This window comes from Bos javanicus, chromosome X (assembly GCF_032452875.1).
Source record: "Bos javanicus breed banteng chromosome X, ARS-OSU_banteng_1.0, whole genome shotgun sequence".
In the NCBI taxonomy this organism is placed as follows: domain Eukaryota; kingdom Metazoa; phylum Chordata; class Mammalia; order Artiodactyla; family Bovidae; genus Bos; species Bos javanicus.
This window is the reverse complement of record NC_083897.1, coordinates 75866770-75892736: the sequence shown is the minus strand read 5'-3', so window position 1 is coordinate 75892736 and position 25967 is coordinate 75866770. Positions and strand designations below refer to the sequence as shown.

The following is a 25967-nucleotide window of genomic DNA, read 5'->3' as shown; positions in this document are numbered from 1 at the left end:
ACAAGGAAAAAATGAGAAATAAAATACAAGGGAATGCCCATAAGGCTGTCTGCTGATTTTTCAACAGAAACTCTACAAGCCAGAGGTGCCTGCAACCAAGAATACTCTACCCTGCAAGACTCTCATTCAGATTTGATGGAGAAATCAAAGCTTTCCAGACCAGCAAAGGAGAAATTTAGCACCATCAGATTAGCTTTACAACAAATGCTAAAGGAACTTCTCTAGGCAGGAAACAAGAGAAGGAAAAGACTTACAGAAAATAAACCCAAAACAATTAGGGAAATGGTAATAGGATCATACATATCAATAATTACCTTAACTGTAAATGGATTAAATGCACCAACCAAAAGACATAGACCAGCTAGGTATATGAAAACATGTGCATGTACACTTCCACTTACCTCATCACTCTATTTAACCACCCAAATTGTATGCAATTATTTTATATTGTTAGGTTAATCATGTTTTCATTATAGCTTGCAATTGTAATTATCTTTTATTTTTTGTCTGGCTATTGATTGTGAAAACTGATAAACATCTTTTACTATTGTGATTATGTAACTAGTATTCATTTTAATACTGTTGTATCATGATTGGTCAACAGAAAATAATAGAATTTTATATCACCAAAGACTGGCGGGCTGCAGTCCATGGGGTTGCAAAGAATTGGACATGACTGAGCAACTGAACAACAACAACAATATCACCAAAACTATCATTTAATAGAAAAACCTGTAATCACTTAAAAAAATCTAGATGCATAATAGAATTATCTTGGAATTTTTTTTAAAAATACAAATGCTTAGGTATTTTTGTTTCTTCAAAGCTCCATATGTTTTTCTAATGAGCAGCCTTGTTTTATTTTATTTTTTAACTTTACAATATTGTATTGGTTTTGCCATATATTAACATGAATCCGCCACAGGTATACACGTGTTCCCCATCCTGAACCCTCCTCCCATCTCCCTCCCCGTACCATCCCTCTGGGTCATCCCTTGTTTTAAAACAACTGGGTTATATGATGATCTTTTACTTTTATCAAGTTTGCTTAATTTTTTCTATTTCATATTCAGCTCTCACATTTTATCTTGTTTATGTTTTCTAATTTCTCCATCTTTTTTTTTTTGATGCTCTTTTTCAAGTCTTCATCAAGTGTAGTAGAAAAGCTTTTGTGTGTGTGTGTGTGTGTGTATATATATATATATATAGTGTGTATAATATATGTGATCCCTCTTCATAGATCACTGCCTTGTTGTGGTGAAGGGGCTTGCATAATTCAATGAAGCTATGAGCCATGCCATGCAGGGATATCCAAGCTGTGCAGGTCATAGTGGAAAGTTCTGACAATATGTGATCCACTGGAGGAGGGAATGGCAAACCGTTACCCCAGTATATTTGCTGTGAGAACTCCAAAAGCATGGAGTCGCTAAGAGTCAGACACAACTTGATGACTGAACAGCAGCAATAATATACATATTTTAGAAACATGAATTTTTGCCTAACTAAAAAATTTATAACATTTTGATTCCATGTATTTGACTTAATATAAACAGAATGCTAGTTTTCTCATGAAACATATACATTGCCATATGTAAAATAGATGACCAATGTGAGTTTGATGCATGAAGCAGGGCACCCAAAGTCAGTGCTCTGGGACAACATAGAGAGATAGGGTGGGGAATGGGGTAGGAGGGGGATTCAGGATGGGGGCAACACATGTATACCTATGGCAGATTTGTATTGATGTATGGCAAAAACCATGACAATGTTGTAAAGTAATCATTCTCTAGTTAAAATAATTAATTTAAAAATAGATAGGCAATAGACAACAAAGGTTTTCTGTATAGCATAGGGAATTATAGTTGATATCTTGCAATAACCTATGATGGAAAATAATCTGAAAGATAATATATGTGTATATGTATAAGTGAATCACCTTGTAGTGCACCTGAAATATTGTAAGCCAACTATACTTTGGGGATCCCCTCATAGCTCAGTTTCTTCAACAAAATATATAAATAAAAACATGACCTTTTCAACAGATGTAAGAAAATAATTTTTGGCAAAATTCAACAATGATGTATGATAAAACTCTTCAGCAAGTGGGCATAGAGGGAACATACTTCAACATAAAACAGCAAGCGTCATTCTCAATGGTGAAAAAATTAAAGCATTTCCTCTATGATCAGGAACAAGATATGGATGTCCACTCTTGCCACTTTTATCTACATAGTTTTGGAAGTCCTAGGCATGACAATGATTGAAGAAAAAGAAAAAAAAGGAATCCAAATTGGAAAAGAAGTGAAACTCTCACCGTTTGCAGGTTACATGATATTATACATAGAAAATACTAAAGAGGCCACCAGTAAATTACTAGAGCTAATCAGTGAATTTGGTAAAGTTCTGGATACAAAATTAATACACAGAAATCCCTTGAATTCCTATATACTAACAACAAAATATCAGAAAGAGAAATTAAGGAAACTCTCCCATTTACCATTGCAACAAAAAGAATAAAATACCTAGTAATCAACCTACTTAAGGAACCAAAATACCTATACTAGAAAACTATAAGGTACTGATGAAAGAAATAAAAGACAACTTTACAAATAGATGGATAGATATACCATGTTCTTAGAATGGAAGAGTCAATATGGTGAAAATTGCTATAGTACCCAAAGCAATCTACAGATTCAATGCACTCTCTGTCAAATTACCAATCGCACTTTACAGAGAACTAGAACAAAATCTTAAAATTTGTCTGAAGACACAAAAGACCCTCAATAGGAAAGGGGTCTTGAGAAAGAGAAATGGCACTGGAGGAGTCAGGCTCCCTGAATTCAGACATACTGAGTGGTTACAGAGACAATTTAAAAATCACCTTATATGGAGTAGAAGGACTTGGTGATGGATGAAACCAAATGACTCTGCCCTCCCTGATGGACCCATCACCCCTGTATTTCACTTTGAGATTAATTTTGGTTTTATTCTATGTCATATTTTACTTATAGTAAGTTCTCTGTTTTATCAATAAAGATTTTTTCATTATGCAAAAACACATCTTTTTTAAAAAAGGAGAAAAACTCAGCTTAATTGTCTACTGAGACAAGGTCAATGTGGATACAATGGGGAAAACATAAAGGCTTTTGAGCCAGTATAGATCTGAGTTTGAATCATAGTTTCTCCACTTACTGTTTGAACTTTGGCAATTTACTTAACCTCAGTAATACTCAGTTTTCTCATCTGTAAAGTGAAGATAGTAAAGGAGGGGAGAGATCCAAAGAATAAAACAAGTCAAAAGGGCAATTTTAAGAAATAATATGGTCATTTATTAAAAATATTTCCAAAAGACCAAAGAGAATGAAGTTCATAAAATAGCAATTGCATTTGGTACTTAGGAAGCCTTGCAGACCTTGGAGAAAATATTTTCAATACAGTGTTGAGTTTAGAACCAAAATAAAGGTTTTAATCAGACTTCTTGATCTCCACTTTGGTAGTCATCATCAGTAAAAAGAGAAAAAGAATGAATAAAAGTATATTATTTTTCTATTGGTTTAACAAATTATCACAAACTTGAAACAACACCAACTTATTTCCTCATTGTTTCTGTGGATCAGGAGCTCAGATACAAGTTAGCTGGGTCCTCTGCTTAGGGTATCATAGGGCTGCAATCAAGTTTTCAGCCAGAATTGAGATCTCATTTGAGGCTAAGCGTTCTCTTCCAAGATCACTGGTTATTGGCAGAATTCATTCCTTGCTATTGAGGTCCTGTTTTCTCACTGTCTTTCTTATTGGCCAGGAACCACTCTCAGTTCTTGAAGGGCATTCTTAGGCTCTTGAACCACTTCTCTCACAACATGGATGTTTGTTTTCTTCCAGGCCATCGGAAAAGAAATCTCTTTAAATCTTTCTGACTTCTTTCTCGAACTTACCAACTTTTCACTTGATATAGGGCTCACCTAATTAAGTAGTCCAACCCAGGATAATCTCCAGTTTGGTTAACTGAAAACCAATGGATTGTACTCTAATACAGGAATAAAATATCCTATTCACAGGTCCTACATATATTAAAGAGGAGGAGATTATATCAAGTTTGTACACCAGTGGGTAAGAATCCTGAGATCTATCTTTGAATTCTGCTTACCAAAGAAAAAATGTCTAGGGGAGATTTTCTAGGGAGAAAAATGTGGTTCAAAGCTAAGCTAGATAAATCTGAAAAGAGTGACAGCAATTGGAAGTATAGATTTGTATATAGAAACATGATGAAGATTGGTTAAAGTTCTTCAGAAGGATGTTCATTTCATGTAAAACATATCTTTTTTTCTGGTAAGGTGGGAGTGAATCACTGTAGTCTGCATATAAGTGCTCCAACAGAATGGCATTGTCAGAAATCTTTGCTATGAGTCCAGATGAGGTCTCCTGGATAAATTATAGCAAAATCTGGGAATTCAGATGAAAGTTTTGAGATGAAGTAAGGATTTTATAGTGTTGAAAGAAGCTGTTAAAGGCACATAATGCCGTTAAAGAAAGCATCATTATTTTGTGCAGATGTTTTCAACTAGTGGGTTGGGGTAAAATTGTTAATAACTCTGAAAAATCAAATGAGTTGGGAAATGTAACTAAGGTTAACACTCTGTAAGTTTGAGTAGTTTGTTAAATACCAGTTAGGAAATGTACTGTATTGTTGCAAGTAAAGCTAGAAAGAAAGAAAATAAGGAAGGAAGGGGAGGGAAGAAAGAAATAGAAAAAAGAAAAGAAAGCAAGATAAAAAAAGAGAATGAACTAGGCATAAGTGTGGAAAGCAAGCTTCAACTTGTTCATTAATCAGCAGTGAAGAGGTAATTCTGGGTGACCACCACCTTGATCATGGCTTCTATCTCCTTAGAATCTCCTGGTTGCTTACAGGAGAAAGCATAAATTTTATCCCACTAAATTGTACTAAATTACTTCTCAGAGTTCTTTCTCTTACTATAAATCTGCTAGCTTAATGTCAAATTTACTTCTTTAAGGTATATTCAATTATTTGAAAAATTCTACCAGTGCACACTTTGGCACTCTACAGCAAGAAATGGCAGAACAAAGAATAACCTAGTAGTGTCCTGGTGGTCAGGCTTTCATGAAGATTAAAGACTAGACATGATCACAGAGCAAGTTCTATGAGAAGGGATGAAGGCTATGTTCCCATATAACTGTTAGCTGAATCAGGTCACTGTGAACAAGGAGGTATGTGTCAGATAAATAAAAAGGAAGTATGTATCAGAATACTGAAAACAATTCTTATACAAAGCTATTCCTGAAGGAAACTTCCAGAAGTGGCTATACAGTCTCTCTTTGTTGAATGACCTATTTTGATGGAATATTAGATACAGAAGAGCACTTAGAAAACATCTAATCCATCCCACTTCATGACCCAGAAAGATAAAATGATTATTGAAAGTAACTCACAAAATTAGTGCCAGAACCACTGGCTCACAGTCCAAGGCTATTTTCATTACACCACACTATTAAGTTTCAAATTCCACAAGGCCTGTTACTAAACAATGACATAAGATAAACTTGTGTATTGGTATGAAAGTGAGAGTGCTAATCGCTAAGTCGTGTCTGACTCTTCATGACCCCATGGACTGGGGTCCACCAAGCTCCTCTGTCCGTGGAATTCTTGAGGCAAGAACACTGGGGTCGGTAGCCATTCCCTTCCCCAGGGGATCTTCCTGACCCAGGGATTGAACCCGGCTCTCCTGCATTCCAGGCAGATTCTTTACCATCTGAGCCACCAGGGAAGCCCCATATACTGGTATAAATCATGACAATTTAACAAACTGTTGTGGAGAGGACTGCACAAAAGCCCAGGACTGATCCATTACTTTGCTCTCTCTTTGGTTATAATATGGGAGAACTGTTTACTGAATGCTAGAAATTACAACTTTCCTTTTAATTTTCTTATTTCTCTTCTGTTTAGTTGGTCTTTATCACTTATAACAAATTATTCATCTTAAAGCACAGTTATAATCATTTCACATCCGTTTCAGAGTTCTCTGATGACTTATTAAGCTTGAAGCACCATTCAAGACTACAATAATATTCTATCTTAACTTTATAGAGTCATTTTATATGGTTTACTATATACATAATAGAACTGTGGTCTTATGAATAGCTCCATCCTTTACTTAGTCTTTTGCTCAGGCCATTTTGCCATCTGAAACGTTCTTTTCCTTCATTGTTATTTGATATAATTCTGACCACTTTTAAGACCATCTCTTACATCACTCCCTCTATAAAAAATTTCCTAATCTTCGGTACTACTGTGATATGTTTATTATATTAAAAGGGATGTATTAGCCTGGAAAATCCCATGGACGGAGGAGCCTGGTAGGCTGCAGTCCATGGGGTCGCTAAGAGTCAGACACGACTGAGCGACATCACTTTCACTTTTCACTTTCATGCATTGGAGAGGAAATGGCAACCCACTCCAGTGTTCTTGCCTGGAGAATCTCAGGGACGGGGGAGCCTGGTGGGCTGCCGTCTATGGAGTCACACAGAGTCGAACACGACTGAAGCGACTTAGCAACAGCAACAGCAATTAGCTACTTACTATGTGTCAATCCTTTGGAAAATAAGACACAGGCCCTGCCTGCCCATGAAGGCTTACACTCTACTAGAATAAGGCATAGATATGTTAAAAAATTCATTTACTGCACAATTACAGTTGCTGCAATAGAAGTATATAAAGAACACAAAGAATGGTTTGCATATGTCAGTAAAAGCTTTACAAAAGATAGAGGGGTATGATAGGTGGAGAAGAGCATTCTAGGCAAGGGTAGAAGGTAGAATGGGCTTCCCTGGTAGCTTAGCTGGTAAAGGTCTGCCTGCAATTCAGGAGACTCTGGTTCGATTCCTGGGTCAGGAAGATCCTCCAGTGAAGGGAAAGGCTACCCATTCCAGTATTCTTGGGCTTCCCTGGTGGCTCAGATGGTAAAGAATTCACCTGCAGTGAGGGAGACCTGGGTTTGATCCATAGGTTCGATCCATAGGGAAGATCCCTTGGAGGAGGGTATGGCAACCCAGACCAGTATTCTTACCTGGAGAATCCCCATGGACAGAGGACGCTGGAGGGCTACAGTCCATGGGGTCACAAAAAGTTGGACATAATTGAGTGACTAAGCACAGTAGAGCACAGAAGGTAGAATGAGCAAAGATTTGGAGATGTGAAATAGCATGGCATGTTTAGGGAATAGCTAGCAGTATGACAGGGATGAAATATAAGATGAAGGTTGTATATGTGTGCAGATGTGCCTATTTAGGTGTATGTATCTGTGTATGTTTGCACTATTGAGTTTAAACATAAGAAAATAGGTTGGCAAAAAATGCAGAAACTAGATCACAGTGGTCTAGTATACTGTTTTAGAGAATTAAAGTTTATCCTTTAGGGAATGGAAAACTACTAGAATGTGCAGGGGAAGAAAAAAATACTAACAGGTAATGGAAAGTGGAGGGAATCTCAGGTGGCTTGGTGGTAAAGAATCCATCTGCCAAGCAGGAGATGTGGGTTCAATCCCTGGGTTGGAAGATCCCCTGGATGTGGACCCACTCCAGTGCTCTTGCCTGGAGAATTCCATGGACAGAGGAGCCTGGTGGGCTACAGTATATGGGGTTACAAAGAGTTGAACACAGCCTAGCAACTAAAATAGCAACAGCAAGGGAAAGTGGAAGTGGAGAAACAAAGATAGAGATTGCTTATCCCTGAGAGGCTTAACTTTCTTGGTGAAATAAGAAACAATGTTGTCTGTTGAGAAAAAGAGGACTAAACTTGGGTTCAGGTCTTTTGAAAATTGGTGAAGGTTTGAATGGTGACTCTGGGGATTGGGAGGGAAATATGACCAAGAAGAAATTGAAGGCCCAGTTGAGGTTGGAGAGTATGAATTTTTAGTGGACCCAGCTGCAAAATTGTGCCATTTGTTTTAGGAGTGTTGAAAAACCTGTGTGTAAGAGAAAAAAAATGCAAATGCTTAAATTGATATAAGGTTGGGATCATAGAGCAAGTGCTGTGGAAGGACAATGGGATAAGAAAGTTGAAAATGCTACAAAAAGAGTAGTAAAAAGTGAAACAATGAAGAAGTTTAACAGATTAGGAAAAAAGGGAGGAACCAAGGGGTGCAAAGATTTAATTGAGATTTAAGGACTGGTATAGGGCTTCCTTGGTGGCTCAGTGGTAAAGAATCTGCCTGCCAATGCAGGAGATGTGGGTTTGAGATGCAGGTTTGACCTCTGGGTGGGGAAGATCCCTTACAGTAGGAAATAGCAACCCACTCCAGTATTCTTGCCTGGAAAATTCCAGGGACAGAGGAACATGGTGGGCTACAGTCCATGGGATCACAAAGAATCAGACTTAGTGACTAAACAACAACAAGGAGAACTGGTATAGGAACAATGAAATATCCTGTTTCAATGGACTGATGACTTGCTCAACAGCACATAGCTAGGGACAGGGCTGGGACTAGAACCCAGGTATTGCAACCACCAGCCTAGTTCTGCTACCTCAGTGCTGCCCCAATAGCCACTCTTTCTTTCTTTTTTTTTATTATTATTTTTTTCCTCTGGAAATTCTTTTTTTTTATTATTTTATTTTATTTTTGTCTCACTTCATCAGTGACAGAGTTTTCAGATAGCCAATTGTGGCAATCGGTGTAGCCAAGATCTGTGAAACACAAATTTTGGTGCTTTGTTCTGTGCTTCTCTCTTTCCCTTGGAGAATCTACCAATTTACATGGCTCAAAAAGATCACTTATGTATTAATAGATGATTCAAATTTCTGTCTCAGCCACAAACCTGAACTTTAGTCTCTCATTTTCGTCTACCTATTATGTTATTCTTCTTGGACTTCATATGTTTACCTCAGTTTTGACATGTTTAAAGACAAATATCATCTTCCTTCCCAAGTCAAATTCTCCAACTAACTTTTCTGTTTTTGTCCCATTGACCTAATAGTCTTTCAGTCACTCAAGCACAGAATCTGGTAGTCATATTTGACCCCAACCAACCCTGACTTCTCCCCTCATATGTAAACTCTGAGTTTTGTTAATTCTTATTCTGCAGTATCCCCTGACCCTCTTTCTTCCACCAATGTAGTTCAGAATCCTGATAGCATCATGTCCGGGCTACTTGAAGATACCTGAACTATGCGTCTTTTACCCTTTACCTAGTCAAAGAGGTGAACGTGGCAAATTTCTACTTATAGTTCAAGAGTAAAATAAGCGGTCATTCTCTACAAATACTCCTTTTCTCATGGCTTTATTATTCCATTTATTACAGTGATTTAATTACTCTTTTTGCTTACATGTGTGTCATACCCACCTAGACAGTAAGCCCATTAATGGCCATGAGTCTGTTTTATCCATTTTTTCTCTCTTCCTCTCCTAGTTGAGCAACTTTCGAAGAGTAACTGTGTGGTACAGGAGATTTTGAGTAATTTGACTCTCCAGGGTGAGTGTCCTGGGGGGAGCATGTTTTTAGTGTGGAAACATAGGTGCTATTGTGCAGGAATCTAGATAATGGTGTAAAGTGGAAGTGAAATGTATACTCTTTTAGAATGATAGAGTCTTTTAAAAAGAAATTTGAAAAATCAGAGTGTAGGGTATCACGACTCACCCACCCTCCCTCTCCCCAACCCACATCCATGTCCACGTGTATGAATTAGTAGAGAAGAAAGGAAAAGTGGTAGCACAGTTGTATCCACACATTTGGGAAGAAATAGAAGGCAGAGCTTAAAAAAAAAAACAAACAAAAAAAACACAGCTAAAGTGGTGTGATGGGGCTGTAGGAGAGTTCAAAGTGGCTGAGGACAGAGATTGTTGAGAATCCAAAGATCCAAAGCTGTGTCTGACCATAAGTTCTGGGTAACACATAATTCAGTCAACAAGAGAGACTGAAAGATTAAATCAGCATTTGGACGTAGTTTTATGATTCTATTTAGTCGACTGCCTCCCCAAGACTTTCTTTACCTTTCTAGCAAAAGCATGCACCAGATTGTCTGAATATGTTGGAGGACTGCCAGCAGGGGTGGGGTGATGAGGCGAAAGCAGAAGGGGAAGTGGGGAGACTCAGGGCTCGGCTTCTAAGACAGATACTTCCTCGACTTCTGCTGAGTAGTGAAAACATGCAGGAAACTTAGTTTGCATGAAGGTACAGCTCAATGGTCCATGCTTTTATTTGGCCAGCTCCCCAATACCGTCTTTCCTATTCTCCATGTATCCTATTATTGACAAATGAAAAAATTTAGTTGTGCTATTCATCATTTTAAAGCTGAGCTCAGGAAGGTGAAGGACAATGCTTCCCCTTCAACTTTATTGAGGTATATTTGACAAATAAAATTACATATTTAAAGTGTACAATGTGATGATCTGATATATGTTTACATTGTGAAGGGATTCCCCCCAACAAGTTAATTATCAGGACAATGTTTTATTCACCTTTTGATATAGAAGGTGTTTGTTGAATAAATACATGAATGAATAATAGGATCAATAAATAAGAGTGTTTTGTAAACTGTAAAACACTATATGAATGTAAATTTTGATGATTTTCTTTCCTACTCACATCAGACTTAGCTCAGGTTTCACTTCCTGACACCTACTTTGACTGTTGCATCCTACACTCAAAGTTTCTCCTTTTTGAACTTGTATTATGTTTATTGTCTGTACCAATAGCATAACAACCAGTATTCTATTGCTTTGTATTGTATCTTTTAGTGTGTAGGAAACTTGTCTCCCTAGGTAGATTGTGAACTCCCCTAGAGCAGGAGAAAGTCCAGCCTTTTTTTCCCCTAAGCTCTGTGAACCCAAAGCCTAACCTGCTACAACATTTTGCACATAGAAAAATGTTTATTAAATGATTGGTTATTGATTAATTGGAGCAAAGCTACACATCCCCTATGGAGTTTTAATCTATAAATGACCAGGATTGTACTAATGATCCCAGTGGCTTTCCTCCATGAGAGTAAAAGATCTTGAGGAGGAAAGTAGAAAGACCCCCTCCCCCATCATTACTGTCACTTTATTATTACAATAAGTAGTATTTTCCTTGGCATTTCCAGGGATATGCTTAGTAGCATTCTCACTAGTATTAAAAATTACAGGAGGAATTGATACTACATTGCTGACAGTTCTATGACCTCTCTTCTCCAGTAAATTCATTCTTAAGAAGAGATCATCACGTTCATCAAATCAGGTCACTCTATTGTCAAACAGTTGGGTTCCAAATACAGGACACTGTCAAGTCCAAATGGAAGTCAGACTATGACATTCAAAGTTAATGTCACTATGTGTCCTCTGCATAGTGAAGTCACTCAGTTGTGTCCAACTCTTTGCAACCCCATGGACTGTAGCCTACCAGGCTCCTCTGTCCATGGAATTTTCCAGGCAAGAGTACTGGAGTGGGTCATCATTTCCTTCTCCAGGGGATCTTCCCAACCCAGGGATCGAACCCAGGTCTCCTGCATTGCAGGCAGACACTTTACCAACTGAGCCACCAGGGAGGCATAGTACCATGATACAAATATTTTATCTTGTATGACCAGAATGAAGCAATGCATAAGAGCAGACCTCAGGGGAAATATGAGTCACAAAATGGCAATAGAAATCTTGAGGAGTGCATGAGTGTGTGTGAGAGAGGACAGTGGGAGGATATTTCTACTCTTAGTCTAGATGGTCAAAATATGTTACAGACAGCTTACATACTTTTGAACTTTTTGTAAAGCACTAACTAGAGGGCTGACCTTTCAGGGATACCTGTATGAGTCCCTATCTAATTACTAGCAATCTGAAATCCTCCTAAGTTCTGAGGTCATTCCTCAGACCTGGCTCCAAGGCCTGCCTCTAACTTCTTGGTATTTTAGATGCCTGGATTTTGGAAGCAAGATAATTGTTCTTTAAGAGATTGCTTTTTATGGAAGGACTTTGTCACAAACAAGAATTCAATTTCATAAACCAAATGTTTACCCGAACTGGGTAAACCGATTCAGAATGAAAAGAAGCTTTTAATATTTTGTAAGGCCTGAACTTCTTAGAAACTTTGGAATAAGTAAACAAGATGTGTCAGAGGTGTTTGAGTATTGTTACTGCTAACTTAATTCCACGTATCATGTAGAACCCATGACAACACAGACAGCCCTATGTAAAAATAAAGGCTATTAATCTGAAATAGATATGTCAGTCATCTCAAAATGTCATTCCAAACTGGATTTTCCGTTCCTTTTTAGAGTAAAGAGATTGATGAAAAGTAAATCAAAGCCTGATGTGCCAGAGAACTCTAAGTCTAGATCTCAGTCCCCTTTCCTCTTTCATTAGTGACACTTAAGTAGGAGCTCAAATGTCTGTGATATGATTCCACAAACACTCTAAATAAGATAATGGCATTTTATTCTTCAAAAAGAAAACCAACTCTGTATTTAAGTGCTAAAGGGTTTATGTTTACTCTTCTATTTTGCCTTGTTTCCCCTATTTCTGCCAAGGCCCCTCCTTAACCTATATTTTCCAAACATGTATAGATTTTTCTTTCTCTTTTCTCTCAAATGTGTGCATGTGTGTGCTAAGTCGCTTCAGTCATGTCTGACTCTGTGCGACACCATGGACTGCAGCCTGCTGAACTCCTCTGTCTATGGGATACTCCAGGCAAGAATATTGGGATGGGTAGCTGTTCCCCCCTCCAGGGGATTTTCCCTATCCAGGGATCAAATCTGCATCTCTTACATCTAACCTGCATTGACAGGTGGGTTCTTTACCACCTAGGAAGCTCTTGTCTCATATGTACTACCCCCTAAATAAAGAAGAAAAGCTTGGAAGGCACAAAGAAAAGAGGGATCATGATGGGATGAAGTGGGATGGGCTGGAAAGAAGAAGTAGGATAGAAGAGTTTTGTGGTTTACAACTTATGTTTAAACGGTGGTCTTCCCTACCAACCCATGAAGAATTCTCAGTCAAAGGCAAAAGTAATTGTCAGTTGACAGTGTTGTAGCACCAGTATTGTAACATGAATTAATTGACCTAAGATGTCTGGATTTATCTAATCAGGTTAATTGGCTTCCTTTGTTGCTTTTTCTATAAGAATGAAGACATGCCACTACCAGCTATGAGTCTACCATACTTATTGACAGTTGTATTTCTTCAATACAAATAAACAAATTGACAATCTGATTCAAGAATCTCTTTTATAGGATTGATTAATAGGAATCTAACTTCCAGGAATTTTCTCACACCTGATTGAACAGGGGAAGCTGTTTCTTACTGGCTCTCAAATCATACCATGCTTGGTAACCATGTAGCCTGAAACATAAATATCATTGGTATGAGGGATAAAAATGACTTTAGGTCTTTGTATTTTAGGGAGAGATACATGCACTATACCTACTTATATTTTCTGGAACATCATATGTATTATAACTAAATCTGTGTTTGGACAAATGGCTTGATAACAGAGTAGTAGAATATTGTGTTACATTCAGAAATCAGTGTAAAAAATTATTTTGATTCTCAGCATTTGATCCTAGGAATCAATGGACTTAATGGAAGTAATATGTAGAGAAAAGGTAAATAGCATTTTCACAGAAATACTTCTTAAATATTACTCTTAAATATTTTAATCCTTTCAACAGAAAATTAATAAGGAAACATTGGCCTTAAATGACACTTCAGATGACTTGGACTTAACTGATATTTATAGAGCATTCCATCCAAAAGCAGCAGACTACACACTCCTTTCAAGTGCCCACAAAACATTATCTAGGATTGCCTACATGCTGGGCCACAAAACTAGCCTTGATAAATTTAATAAAATTGAAATCATATCAAGCATCTTCTCTGATCACAACGCTATGAGTTTAGAAATGAACTACAAGAAAAAGAAACCCATAAAAACACAAACATGTGGTGGCTAAACACTAAACTACTAAACAACCAATGGATCACTGAAGAAATCAAAGAGGAAGTTAAACAAAACAAAACAAAACAAAACAAAAAAAAAAAAACAAACAAAAAAAACCTACTGACAAATGAACATGAAAGCACAAGTCCAAAACATATGGGGTGCAGCAAAAGCAGTTCTAAGAGGGAAGTTTATAACACTACAATCTTTCCTCAAGTAACAAAAAAAGAAAAACTCAAATAAACAACCTAACCTTATACCTAAAAGAACTAGAGAAAAAAGAACAAAACCCAAAGTTAACAGGAGAGAAGTCATAAAGATCCAGCAGAAACAAATGAAATAGAGGCAAAGCAAAAAACTGCAAAGATCAATGAAAATAAAAGCTGGTTCTTTGAAAAGATAAACAAAATACGTAAACCTTTAGCCAGACTCATCAAGAGAAAAAGGGAGAGGACCCAAATCAATAAAATCAGAAATGAAAAAGAAGTTGCAACTGACACTACAGAAATACCAAGATCACAGTACCAATACTATGAGCAAATGTAGACCAAAAAAAAAGGACAACCTGGAAGAAGTGGACAAATGCTTAGAAAGGTACAAGACTGAACCAAGAAGAAATAGAAAATATTAACAGATAAATCATAAGCACTGAAATTGAAAGTGTGATTGAAAACCTCCCAACAAATGAAAGTCCAGGACCTGACAGTGTCACAGGCAAATTTTATGATACATTTAGAGAAGAGTTAACATCTATTCTGTTGAATCTGTTCCAAAAATTGCAGAGGAAAAAAAACTTCTTAACTCATTTTATGAGGCCACCATCACCCTGATACCAAAACCAGACAAAGATATGACAAATGAAGAAAATTACAGTCCAATATCACTGATGAACATAGAGAGGCAAAAATCCTCAACAAAATACTTAGCAATCCATATACAACAATACATTAAAAAGATCATACACAATGATCAAGTGGGATTCATCCTAGGGATGGAAGGATTTTTCAGTATCCAAACATCAATCAATGTGATACACCACATCAACAAACTGAAGAATAAAAATCATATGATGATTTTTATGCAGATTTTTATGCAGATGCAGAAAAATCTTTTGACAAAATTCAGCACCTATTTATGATTAAAAAAAAAAAAAACTCTCCAGAAAGTGGGCAAAGAGCGAAAACACCTCAAAATAATAAAGGCCATATAAGATAAACTTGCAGCTAGCATCATACTCAATGGTGAAAATCTGAAAACATTCCCTCTAAGATCAGGAACAAGACAAGGATGTCCACTCTTGCCACTTTTGTTTAACATAGTTTTGAAAGTCATAGGTTATAGCAATCAGAGAAGAAAAAAAGTAAAGGGAATCCATATTGGAAAAGAAGAAATAAAACCGTCACTGTTTGCAGATGACATGATACTTTAGGTGAAAGATCCTAAAGATGCTACCAGAAAATTACTAGAACTCATCAATGAACTTGGTTAAGCTGCAGGTTACAAAATTAATACACAGAAATCTATTGCATCTCTATGCACTAACAATGAAAGATCAGAAAGAGAAATTCAAGAAACAATTCCATTTACCATCACATCAAAACCAATAAGATATCTAGGAATAAACATAACTAAAGATACAAAAGACCTGTACTCTTAAAACTATAAGATGCTAATGAAAGAAATTGAAGAAGACATAAACCAGTGGGAAGATATACCATGTTTGTGGATTAGAAGAATCAATACTATCAAAATGACTACACTACCCAAGGCAATCTACAGATTCAATGCAATCCCTATCAAAATACCAATGGAATTTATCACAGAACTAGAACAAAAAATCTAAAATTGCATGGAGACACAAAAGATCACGAATAGTCGAAGCAATTTTGAGAAAGAAAAACAGAGCTGGAGAAATCAGGCTCCTTGACTTCAGACTACACTATATACGTTGGTGAAAAAGTAATTGCAGTTTTTGTATTGTTGAAGTTTGCTGTTTGATATTGGAATACATTCTTAAATAAATGTGGCTACGTTATACATCATTTTTAATGTGCACTTCTCAATTTACGGTTTTTTTTTTTTTTTTGCTAATGACATTACCTTTTGCTTATTTTATCTTTATTTTAGACTATGGAAATGAAGTTAGAAAAAAATCAAATTTGAGTGATTCTCTTATTCCAGTTCAAAATGGGTTGTAAGCAGTGGAAACAACTTGGAACATCAACAATGCATTTGGCCCAGGAACTGCTAATGAACATATAGTTCAGTGGTTGTTAAAGAAGCTTTGGAAAGGAGATGAGATCCTTGAAGATGAGGAGCTTAGTGGCCGGCCATTAGAAGTTGAAAATGACCAACTTAAAGCAGTCACTGAAGCTGATCTTCTTACAACTATACCCTATGTTGCTGAAGAACTCAACATTGACCATTCTATGGTTACTCAGCATTTGAAGCAAATTGGAAAGGTGAAAAAGCTCAGTAAGTGGATGCCTCATGAACTGACTGAAAATAAAAAAATCTTCGTTATTAAGTTTCATCTTCTCTTATGCAACAAGGAGCCATTTCTTGATCAGATTGTGACATGTGATGAAAAGTGGATTTTATACAACTGGTGACAACCAGCTCAGTGGTTGAATCGAGAAGAAGCTCCAAAGCACTTCCCAAAGCCAAATGAAAAGTAGTGAAAGTGTTAGTTTTTAGGCTCCTCTGTCCATGGAATTCCCCAGCGAAGAATACTGGAGTAGGTAGCCATTTCCTTCTCCAGGGGTCTTCCCAACCCAGGGATAGAATCCAGGTATCCTGCATTGCAGGCAGATTCTTTATCATCTGAGCCACCAGGGAAGCCCCTTCCAAAGTCAAACTTGCACCAAAAAAGGTCATGGTCACTGTTTGGTGGTATGCTGCCAGTCTGACCCACTACAGCTTTCTGAATCCCAGAAAAACCATTACACCTGAGAAGTATGCTCAGCAAATTGATGAGATACAGCAAAAACTGCAGTGTCTTCAGTTGGCATTGGTTAACAGAAAGGGCCCAATTCTTCTCCATGACAATGCTCAACCACACTTTGCACAACCAACACTTCAAAAGTTGAATGAATTGGGCTACAAAGTTTTGCCTCATCGACCATATTCATCTGACCTCTTGCCAAACCACTACCACTTCTTCAACCATTTTGACAACTTTTTTCATGGAGTACACCTTCAGAACTAGCAGGAGACAGAAAATGCTTTCCAAGAGTTTGTCAAATCCTGAAGCACAGATTTTTATACTACAGGGATAAACAAACACTTCTTGTTGTCAAAAATGTGTTGATTGTAATTGATTAATAAAGATGTGTTTGAGCCTAGTTATAATGATTTAAAATTCCCTATCCAAAATCACAATTACTTCTGCATCAGAACAGTATGGTACTGATGCAAAAATAGAAATATAGATCAATGAATCAGGACAGAAAACCCATGAATAAGCCCACAAACTTATGGCCAATTAATCTATGACAGAGAAGGCAAGACTATAAAATGTTGGAAAGATAGTCTCTTTAACAAATGCTGCTGGGAAAACCAGACTGCTATATATATAGTGGTCCATGCAGAGCTATCTGTGTTACTGGGGAGATTATGATAGATACGCTCCATGGCATCAAATCCACAAGGTTTAATACATATCTTAAGGATCAGTGCTGTTCCTTTAATCTCTTATTATTAACAAGTAGTACTGAAAAAGAAAATTTATAATTTTCAGCACTATGGGAGAATTTTGCTTTTATCCCAGACAAATAGTTCCTAAAAAATCAAAAGCTTGACTAAGGATAGGAGAGAAAAGATAGTAGAAAATGAAACTGATGATTCTGGGCTAGGAAGAAACATAAATGCTGAATTCGCACTGGACTCAACCTGCAAACTTTCTTTAACCTATCATTCTATTAAATACCTCTGCATGGACTGCTATTCTGATCTATTTCATTATTTTTATGTTCTTATTAAAATAGCTCAAATCTCTTATAATTCAGTTAAACAATCTTCAATTAAGCTCAATATAACATGTACCACAAAGTAAAGTTAGATGTAGTCCCTGCCTTTTGGAGAATTACCATGTTGGTGGGGAGATATATGGAATTTAGAAAGACGGCACCAACAATCCTACATGCAGGGCAGCGAAGGAGACACAGATGTAAAGAAGAGACTTTTGGACTCAGTGGCAGAAGGTGAGGGTGCGATGGTTTGAGAGAAGAGCACTGAAACATGTACATTGCCACATGTAAAATAGATGACCAGTGCAAATTCAGTGCATGAAGCAGGGCACTCAAAGCCGGTGCTCTGGGACAACCCAGAGGGCTGAATGAGGGAGGAGGTGGGAGGGGGGTTCAGGATGTGGGGGTCACATGTATACCTATGGCTGATTCATGTTGATGTATGGCAAATTCACCTAAATGCTGACTTCGCACTGGACTCAACCTGCAAACTTTCTTTAATCTACCATTCTATTGCTTCCCTCGTGGCTCAGCTGGTAAAGAATCTGCCTGGGTTTCTTTACCAATGTGGGAGACCTGGGTTTGATCCCTGGGTTGGAAAGATCCCCTGGAGAAGGGAAAGGCTATCCATTCTAGTATTCTGGCCTAGAGAACTCCATGGACTCTATAGTCCATGGGGTCGCAAAGAGTTGGATACAACTCACTTCTCTTCACTTCACCATTCTATTTGGGTTCATGGGCTGATTTATTTCATTTGTGGGAAGGGATTCGCTAGTATAATCATTTAAATATCATGGGGACCTGGGGAACAGTTTTTATTAAAGGGATAGATATAAATATAGTACCTCAGGTTGTTTACTTACAGTGTAAACACAGACTGCTTTTAGTTCTGATTGAACAATTAATAATAAAACAGCAACAGAAAGTTTTCTGAATAATTTAAATAGATACCATAAACTTGATCTTGTTGTAGTAGAGATTATAAATTTAAAATTATCTGGAAACAAATTTCACCAACATATTTGAAATGCAATGTAATCTCAACTCTAAGTTTAGTTACATTTTTTTTTAATAATAGCCTTAAAAATCCTTTTTCTAGATTTCAAAATAATCAGAGGATTGGAAGGCAGAACCACTGAATTCAGGTTATTTTTTTGTTTTTGTTTTTTAGCTATAGATGGAATCCACCAACCCATTTGTTTACTTTTGAAAACAACTCTTTGCTTCTAAGTAGAAGGATGCTCCTGGCCAAAGATTTTGATTAAAATATATGAAGCGGTAGGCCTGTTTAAACCTGGTATAAGTCAGATATGTCCAAGCTACTAAATCATCTAATTTCCTTATATTCATTTATAATTGTGAGAGCTTTCTATTTTCAGTTTCTAGTCAGAACTTGTCAGTTCTAGTTGTGTGGCAAGTTTCCAGAAAATTTCTTAACCCCTTTGAATTTATTTTTTTTGCAAAACAGAAATAAGAACACTTACCTGTTTAAACTGCAGAATATTGATAGATTCAAGTAGGATAATGAATATGAAACTACCTTGTGAAGATACCAAATCAGTCTTCACTAGTGGGTTTACCTTCAGCCGTCACTGTATATTTTATTTGTATGTTAAAGGAAACTGCTATTACAGTTTAGAGAAACTCCACTGAGCCCTTAATAAAGAATTTAAAAATATCCCTTACTTTTTTCACTTGATTGCAAAGGTGCTGGAGGCTTGGGGAGTGTCCCCTCGGTATTTTGCCATGTTGAACCCCTAACAGAAGCACTGAGCAATACTTGTTGACTGACCGATTAGATTATTTAATCTCTGTCTAATAAATAAAGCAGAAAGAATCATACCAGCAGCCCAATTTAAAGCAGACAAGGCAAATTATTTATCCTCAAACTCCTGGGAATTTGCTAAAATCTACCATCAGCAGAATGCCTGGTTCTAGCACTGAAAAAAACATCGAATCTGCTTACCTGTTAACTTCAAGGTTGACAATTTAGGGTCTTTTGCATTCACTCTCAGAAGTAAGCTCCAGGTCTTCAGTAAATCCAATCTATCAGTCCCTTGGAAAGCTAATCATTGCTGGTCAGCTGTACAGTAAATTTGAATACCCTGGAGGTCCTGAAAGTAAACACCATTCACACTATGCCTGCTCTTTTAGGCAAACTTCTTTGAAAAGATGAGTTGTTGCTATTTTCAAGAGGAGAGGAGGGCAGGGGAAATATGCTAGCCAATGTATACAAATTCTTCTTCCTCTTTCAGATCAGTCCTCAAGCTGTTTAAAGCACGCCTCAATTTGGCTACCCTGGTTCAAAGTGGGGGAAGGGGAAGGCAGAAGGAGAGAAGAACAGAAACTGGACTTACAGGTTGTTGTGTGTATAAATGAACTTTTATCCCTAGCTCCAGTAACGGAATCCTCAGGAAATCACACAACTGTTTTGAGATTGGAAGCAGGAAGGAGTATACTCTGTCCAGTTTAGTTCTCTCTGATTTTTATGATTTGGGGGAGTGGTTAGACTATTTGTAGGTGGAGAAATATATACCAGTATATGCTAATATAACTGTCAACATGTGAAACCTGATCTTAGGCAAGATAAATTTTACATCTCTCTCTCACTGACAATTATGGCTCTATCTGCATTCTAAGACTCCTCCTTTCTGGTGACTTATGCCCTGACAAATAAATGTCTTAGGTTGAATTTGGTTTCTCAAAATCCCCACAGCAATACATTATCTCCGTTGAATTAAAAATGATTTTTTTTCTTTCTCTCACACTAAGAGTGGTCTGGAATGACTGGGTTTTCTGTCTGTGGGCCTGTTATGGGAATTTAGAAAGAATTTGTCTTTGGCTAGGAATTTGTCTTTGGCTAGGCTCTGGGATATTGGAGCTTTGGGATGCTCTGTCTGTTTCTGGATAAAGGGATATAACAGTCTGTTATGTGTTGACTGGAACTTGGGGCAGCACCTTGATGTTATAAACCAAATGGATAATAATACCCAAATGTGAATTGGTTACTGCAATTATATTGAGTTGTATATTAAGATATTTCATCTTGGGATGGCATAAATATGTTCATATTAACACTTTTAAAACATAGCCCTATAACTAATAATGAATTTGTGTACTCAGTAAATCAGGAAACTAGCAACAGCCCTCTGGCATGCTACCTGCTGCAGAAACAAAGGCTTGAACTTTGCATCTGTAGGTAACAGAATTATCTCATAGCCAACCTGGGGTCAGGGCTCTAAGGTTTCTTAAATATTCATCTCCTTTCATAGTATTCTTGGTTGTGCTATTAGTTGGGGGGAAAAGTCATTCAACCAAATTAAAGAAGGAGATAACATTTGGATTCAAGATCATACTCTAATCCTTTCCTGGAAAGTTTTACTAACTGAAGTGATATTAGAAATAGAATTTCTTCAACTGAATTTGGATCCTCAGAGATCTAGGGGAAAGTTTGTAGGAGAGACAGAGGATAAATTACCACTTTGCCTCTGATCTGGACTGTTACAGCCATTTTCAACTATGGTGGAAGCGTAGTACATACTCAGGAAAGGAAGGAAAAAGAAAGAGGCAAAATCTTTCAAGAGGACATCACAATAACTGTGGCAGAGACAGGATGTCCTGTGGTGCCTCTGTGTACTCCCCCAGTTGTCTGTCCTTAGCTGTTTCTCTGCCTCTGGGATGGAAAAAAGCAGTGCTCCACTCATCCCCAATTGTGTTTTTGCCTTCTTTAGCTATATCAATTTATGCCATGTTTGTTATAACTGACAGCAGATTCCTAATCTCCTTTCCTCATCTCTCTATCCTTTCTTTTCAATTCTGTCTTCATTACCTACTTGTCCTTACATTTTCTATTATTTTAGGAAATGATGAAGTATCACACTGTTATCTCTTTGCTGTCATCTCTCTATTCTTTCTCATTTTCCCCAGACTCTTTCAGTTCTTAATTTTTTATTGAGGTGGAGAGGACCAAGAAGGGAATGGTGAGGAAGAAGGTGAATAATGTGTAGTTGGATGGGGACTCTGTCTTAATGGAGTAAAACTTGGGTAGAAGGTTATAAGATTTTCAGTAAGACAGCATTCATATATTAACTTTGTGCTGCAGGATTCATAGCTTACTCATAGAGCTGAAAAGGCCTTGAAAAATCATTTTGTTTAGACTTTTTAAAAAATTGAGTTCCTGAGGGTATGACACATCTGGTTAATCATTGTGTTCCTAGATGTTAGCTGATTGCCTTGTTTGGTTTGTTAAATAAATCTAGTTCAACTCTCTTATATTATAGATAAGGTAACTGAGGCCATAAGAGAAAGAGATTTTCTAAAGATGTTTATTTTACCACAAAAATCAAGAAACATCACTTATTTTCTTTCAGAACTGAAACTGTTCCACAATTAATACTCACAACACTTTGAAAAGGTAGATAAAGAGTGTTACTATACTTACAGCCCAGTTCTATACAGACATACATTCACTCAAAGAACCTTGGATACCATGATGCATGCTTTAGTTCCAGCTTAAAGAAAATCAGAGACAATGAAAAGTATCAATCTAGTTGTGGAAATATGACTCTCATCACTCTCCCTATTTCTGCCCCAGGGCTTACCTCATGATATAAATCAATTTTGAGTTGTCATTTCTGGTGAGGCCATGACACAATAAATGAAAAATTTGAATAAGTTTGAATAAACCCTGTAGGACAGAATGGTATAGACCACTTAAGGAGAGCTGGTACAGATTATTTAAGCCCCCAATCCCTACATTATTCTGTGCTGCCCAATGCCATAGTCACTAGTACTATGTGCTTATTTAAACTTAAATGTAAATACATTAAATTATATTAAATTAAATAGAAAATTCTGTCCTTCAATTACACTAGTCACATTTCAGATGCTCGATAGCCAACATATAGACAGTGGCTACTGCTTTGAACTGCACAGATTTAGAATAGATTTTAAAATTAATACTTAGTTTGGAGTAAAGCATATCATCAGTACAAGGTCATATAATTAAGTGCCAAAGTTGGGAAAGAAGCCAAGTTTCTGGATTCCTAATTAAGAGTAAGTAGATTTATTTCCACTTCCTTTGTATTTATTTATATCTCAGTGTGGGTCTACGGGCATAGTTGAGGCACACTAGTGTGTGTAATTTCATGTATGGGCTTTCAAGTTTGAGGAGGATGCCATCTGGTTAGCATGGATGAGAAAGTTCATTTGCATGGATTTGTAGAGTTCCTGCCTTTCTCCCTGACAGGACCAAAAAAGAGAATATATAGAAAGGTGCTATGAAAAGGAAAAAAAAAAAAAGTTATACAAATGGAAGTTGTAGTAATGATGATAAACTCCAACTTTATTTTTTCCTACTTAGTATGTGCCCCTGAGTCCAGCTGTAGATGGGTGTGAGTAGGAAAATGGGCTGTATTGGTGAGTCATTTTGGCAACTGATGTGAGAGACAGTCTGCTGTGTGCATGTGATCAGGGAACCTGGTATATAGCCTGCAAACCTAGGAACTGGGGCTGGTTGGATTTGCCCCTACCTCAGACTTTACTTCTAAAGAAGATCAGTAATGGGAGAATTAGACAAAAACTTTCAGTGAGAACTAGACCTTCTGTTAATTGAAGGGATTGTGCAACTACTGAAAAGTGTGTCAAGTTTAGTTTTTTCTAAGAAAATGAAAGAAAACTTTCTGAGTAATCATTGTACTGTAAATTCCTGGTGAAAGTGTTGCTGTATCTAGAGACTAGTGCTGTTGTTGTTCAGTTGCCCAGTGGTGTCCGATTCTTTGTGATCCCATGAACTGTAGCAAGCCAGGCCTCCCTGTCTCTCATCATCTCCTGAAGTTTGCTCAATTTCATGTCCATTGCTTTGGTGATGCCATCAAACCATGTCATTCTCTGATGCCCTCTTCTCCTTCTGCCCTCAATCTTTCCCAGCATCAGGGACTTTTCTAATGAGTCAGCTGTTCACATCAGATGACCAAAATACCTGAGTTTCAACTTCAGCATCAGTGTAGAGACTAGTGTACTAAGAATTATTTTAGGAGTGTCTAAGAAGTCCACAAGGAGAAGGCAATGGCACCCCACTCCAGTACTCTTGCCTGGAAAATCACATGGATGGAGGAGTCTGGTAGCCTGCAGTCCATGGGGTCGCTAAGAGTTGGACGCGACTGAGCGATTTCACTTTCACTTTTCACTTTCATGCATTGGAGAAGGAAGTGGCAACCCACTCCAGTGTTCTTGCCTGGAGAATCCCAGGGACAGAGGAGCCTGGTGGGCTGCCGTCTATGGGGTCGCACAGAGTCGGACACGACTGAAGCGACTTAGCAGCAGCAGCAGCAGCAGCAGCAAGAAGTCCGAAGATCCTCAAAGCTCCTGCTACTCCAAACTTGCTAGCCTAGCCGGAAATACCTTTAAGTATAGTTGAGTGAATATCGTCTATTAAATTTCTCTAAATTAAGAAGTCGCTCAAGAACTGACTTTTATAGGAGAGGTCACCCATTATAAATGGGGAGTCTAAGTGTTCTTATTAGAAAAGTGATGATAATATCAGCTCTGCTTATTTCACAGCATTTATTTCACAGAAAAGGAGAGCCATGAAAGGGCAAAGGTTTATTTTTATATTTGGAGCTGCTGCTGCTGCTAAATCGCTTCATCTCTCAGGAGTATTTGTATGTGTTTTACTGTGTGTATGGGTTAATAAAGTACTATTTGTAAAACTGCCTTAGCCCCTGAAGGGAAAACATTAGTTTAACTTGAAAATGGAATTCCATGGCCTGGGTTTATTGGGGCTTCATCACTTTTGGTGTGACCTGAGAGGGAGCAAGTCACTTGAATTTTCTGAGCTTCAGTTTTTCCCATTTGTAATTAATAATGGTAAAGGGTTAATAACCACCACTCTGTCACTTTACTGGGAATCAGAGTGAGGTAACACATGTGAAAGTGCTTGTGAACTGTAAATAGCTATATAAACAACCTCTTAGTTATTTCCTAGTATTGGGGGAAGTTCCCCAGGGATGTGCTCAGAAGCTATGTTTGGCATGTTTCCTTTATCTCACCAGGGACCAAACAACTGTCTAAGCCAAGAAGGGAAATGGACTTAAATATTTGATTTTGGGGCCTAGCTCTTAACTAGCTTCGCCTCTCTTACCAAGATAACTTCCCTTTCAAAAAATACAAGCAAGACTAGACTTGAACAAACATTTTGAAGCAAATAAAGCACGTTTTCAATTACTTTCTTTTTTCATTTTTCCTTTCAGTACCCCTCCCCCCCGCCCCCGAGGGAGTAGAAGGTAGTGGAAGAAACTACATTCTGAGAGGTTGTAGCACTAGGGTTTAATAATATAAACTCTGGAGGTGGACAGATCTGGGATGAATTTTGGTTCCACCATTTACTAATTGTGATCTTAGGCAAGTTATCCAAACTCTTGTATCCTTAGATTCCTGGTCTGTAATATGGGGCCAATAATTACACTACCTTATGCAGTTATTATGGGACTTAAGTGCATAGTGTCTGGCACAAATTATGCTTCTAATACATATAGATTTATTTTCATTAACATTATGGTTTACTCACTCAGAGTTATTTAAAGTTACCAGCCAGGAATGTAACACTGTTTCAAAGAATGATTTCTGGTTTGGAGCATTAAAAACTTTCCCATATCTTAGCTTTGCTGGTTTTGTGGTTTGTATAAGTGAATTCTCAGGCAATATGGGGCACAAATCAGAATATAAAATAGAATCTTGGTTTTTTTAAAAAAAATAACATTTTCACAGACTTTCCAATTTGCATTTTAGATGACTTTTCTTTTTACTTTTGCTTTCATATGATCAGAAGTTCTTTACTTGACATTGATTTGTCTCCTATTAACTATGTTCTTTCCTGTTCTATCCAAAGGCCTCTCACCACTGGATAGTTGGTGCTTAGATTAGCTTGCTGAGGTTTTGACCTTGGCTAAAAAAATAACAAAATAGAAGATTTTTTCCTGTGTCACAGGGCTAAGTTGAATCCTTAAAGTGTAATATATATGACTATGGAACAAAGTGCTTAGTTTAATTTCATGATTTTTAATTTGGAACATACTTTTATGGATC

The 25967-nt window shown here is 37.3% G+C and overlaps 1 protein-coding gene, 1 non-coding gene and 1 pseudogene across 2 annotated transcripts in view; 1 reads left to right on the top strand and 2 right to left on the bottom strand.

Annotated features, from left to right (window-relative positions):
• Positions 1–20490, bottom strand: part of CYSLTR1 (cysteinyl leukotriene receptor 1) — a 66292-nt gene extending 45802 nt beyond the window's left edge. Inside the window, exon 1 of the mRNA XM_061409645.1 lies at positions 19849–20490. The gene's annotated coding sequence lies outside the window, so the exon portion shown is untranslated. The remainder of the gene's footprint in view (positions 1–19848) is intronic.
• Positions 11459–11530, bottom strand: TRNAC-GCA (transfer RNA cysteine (anticodon GCA)). Its single transcript has one exon. It is a non-coding gene; the product is annotated as a tRNA-Cys (tRNA).
• Positions 15972–16574, top strand: LOC133243125 (histone-lysine N-methyltransferase SETMAR-like; annotated as a pseudogene).
• Positions 20491–25967: the final 5477 nt, after the last annotated feature.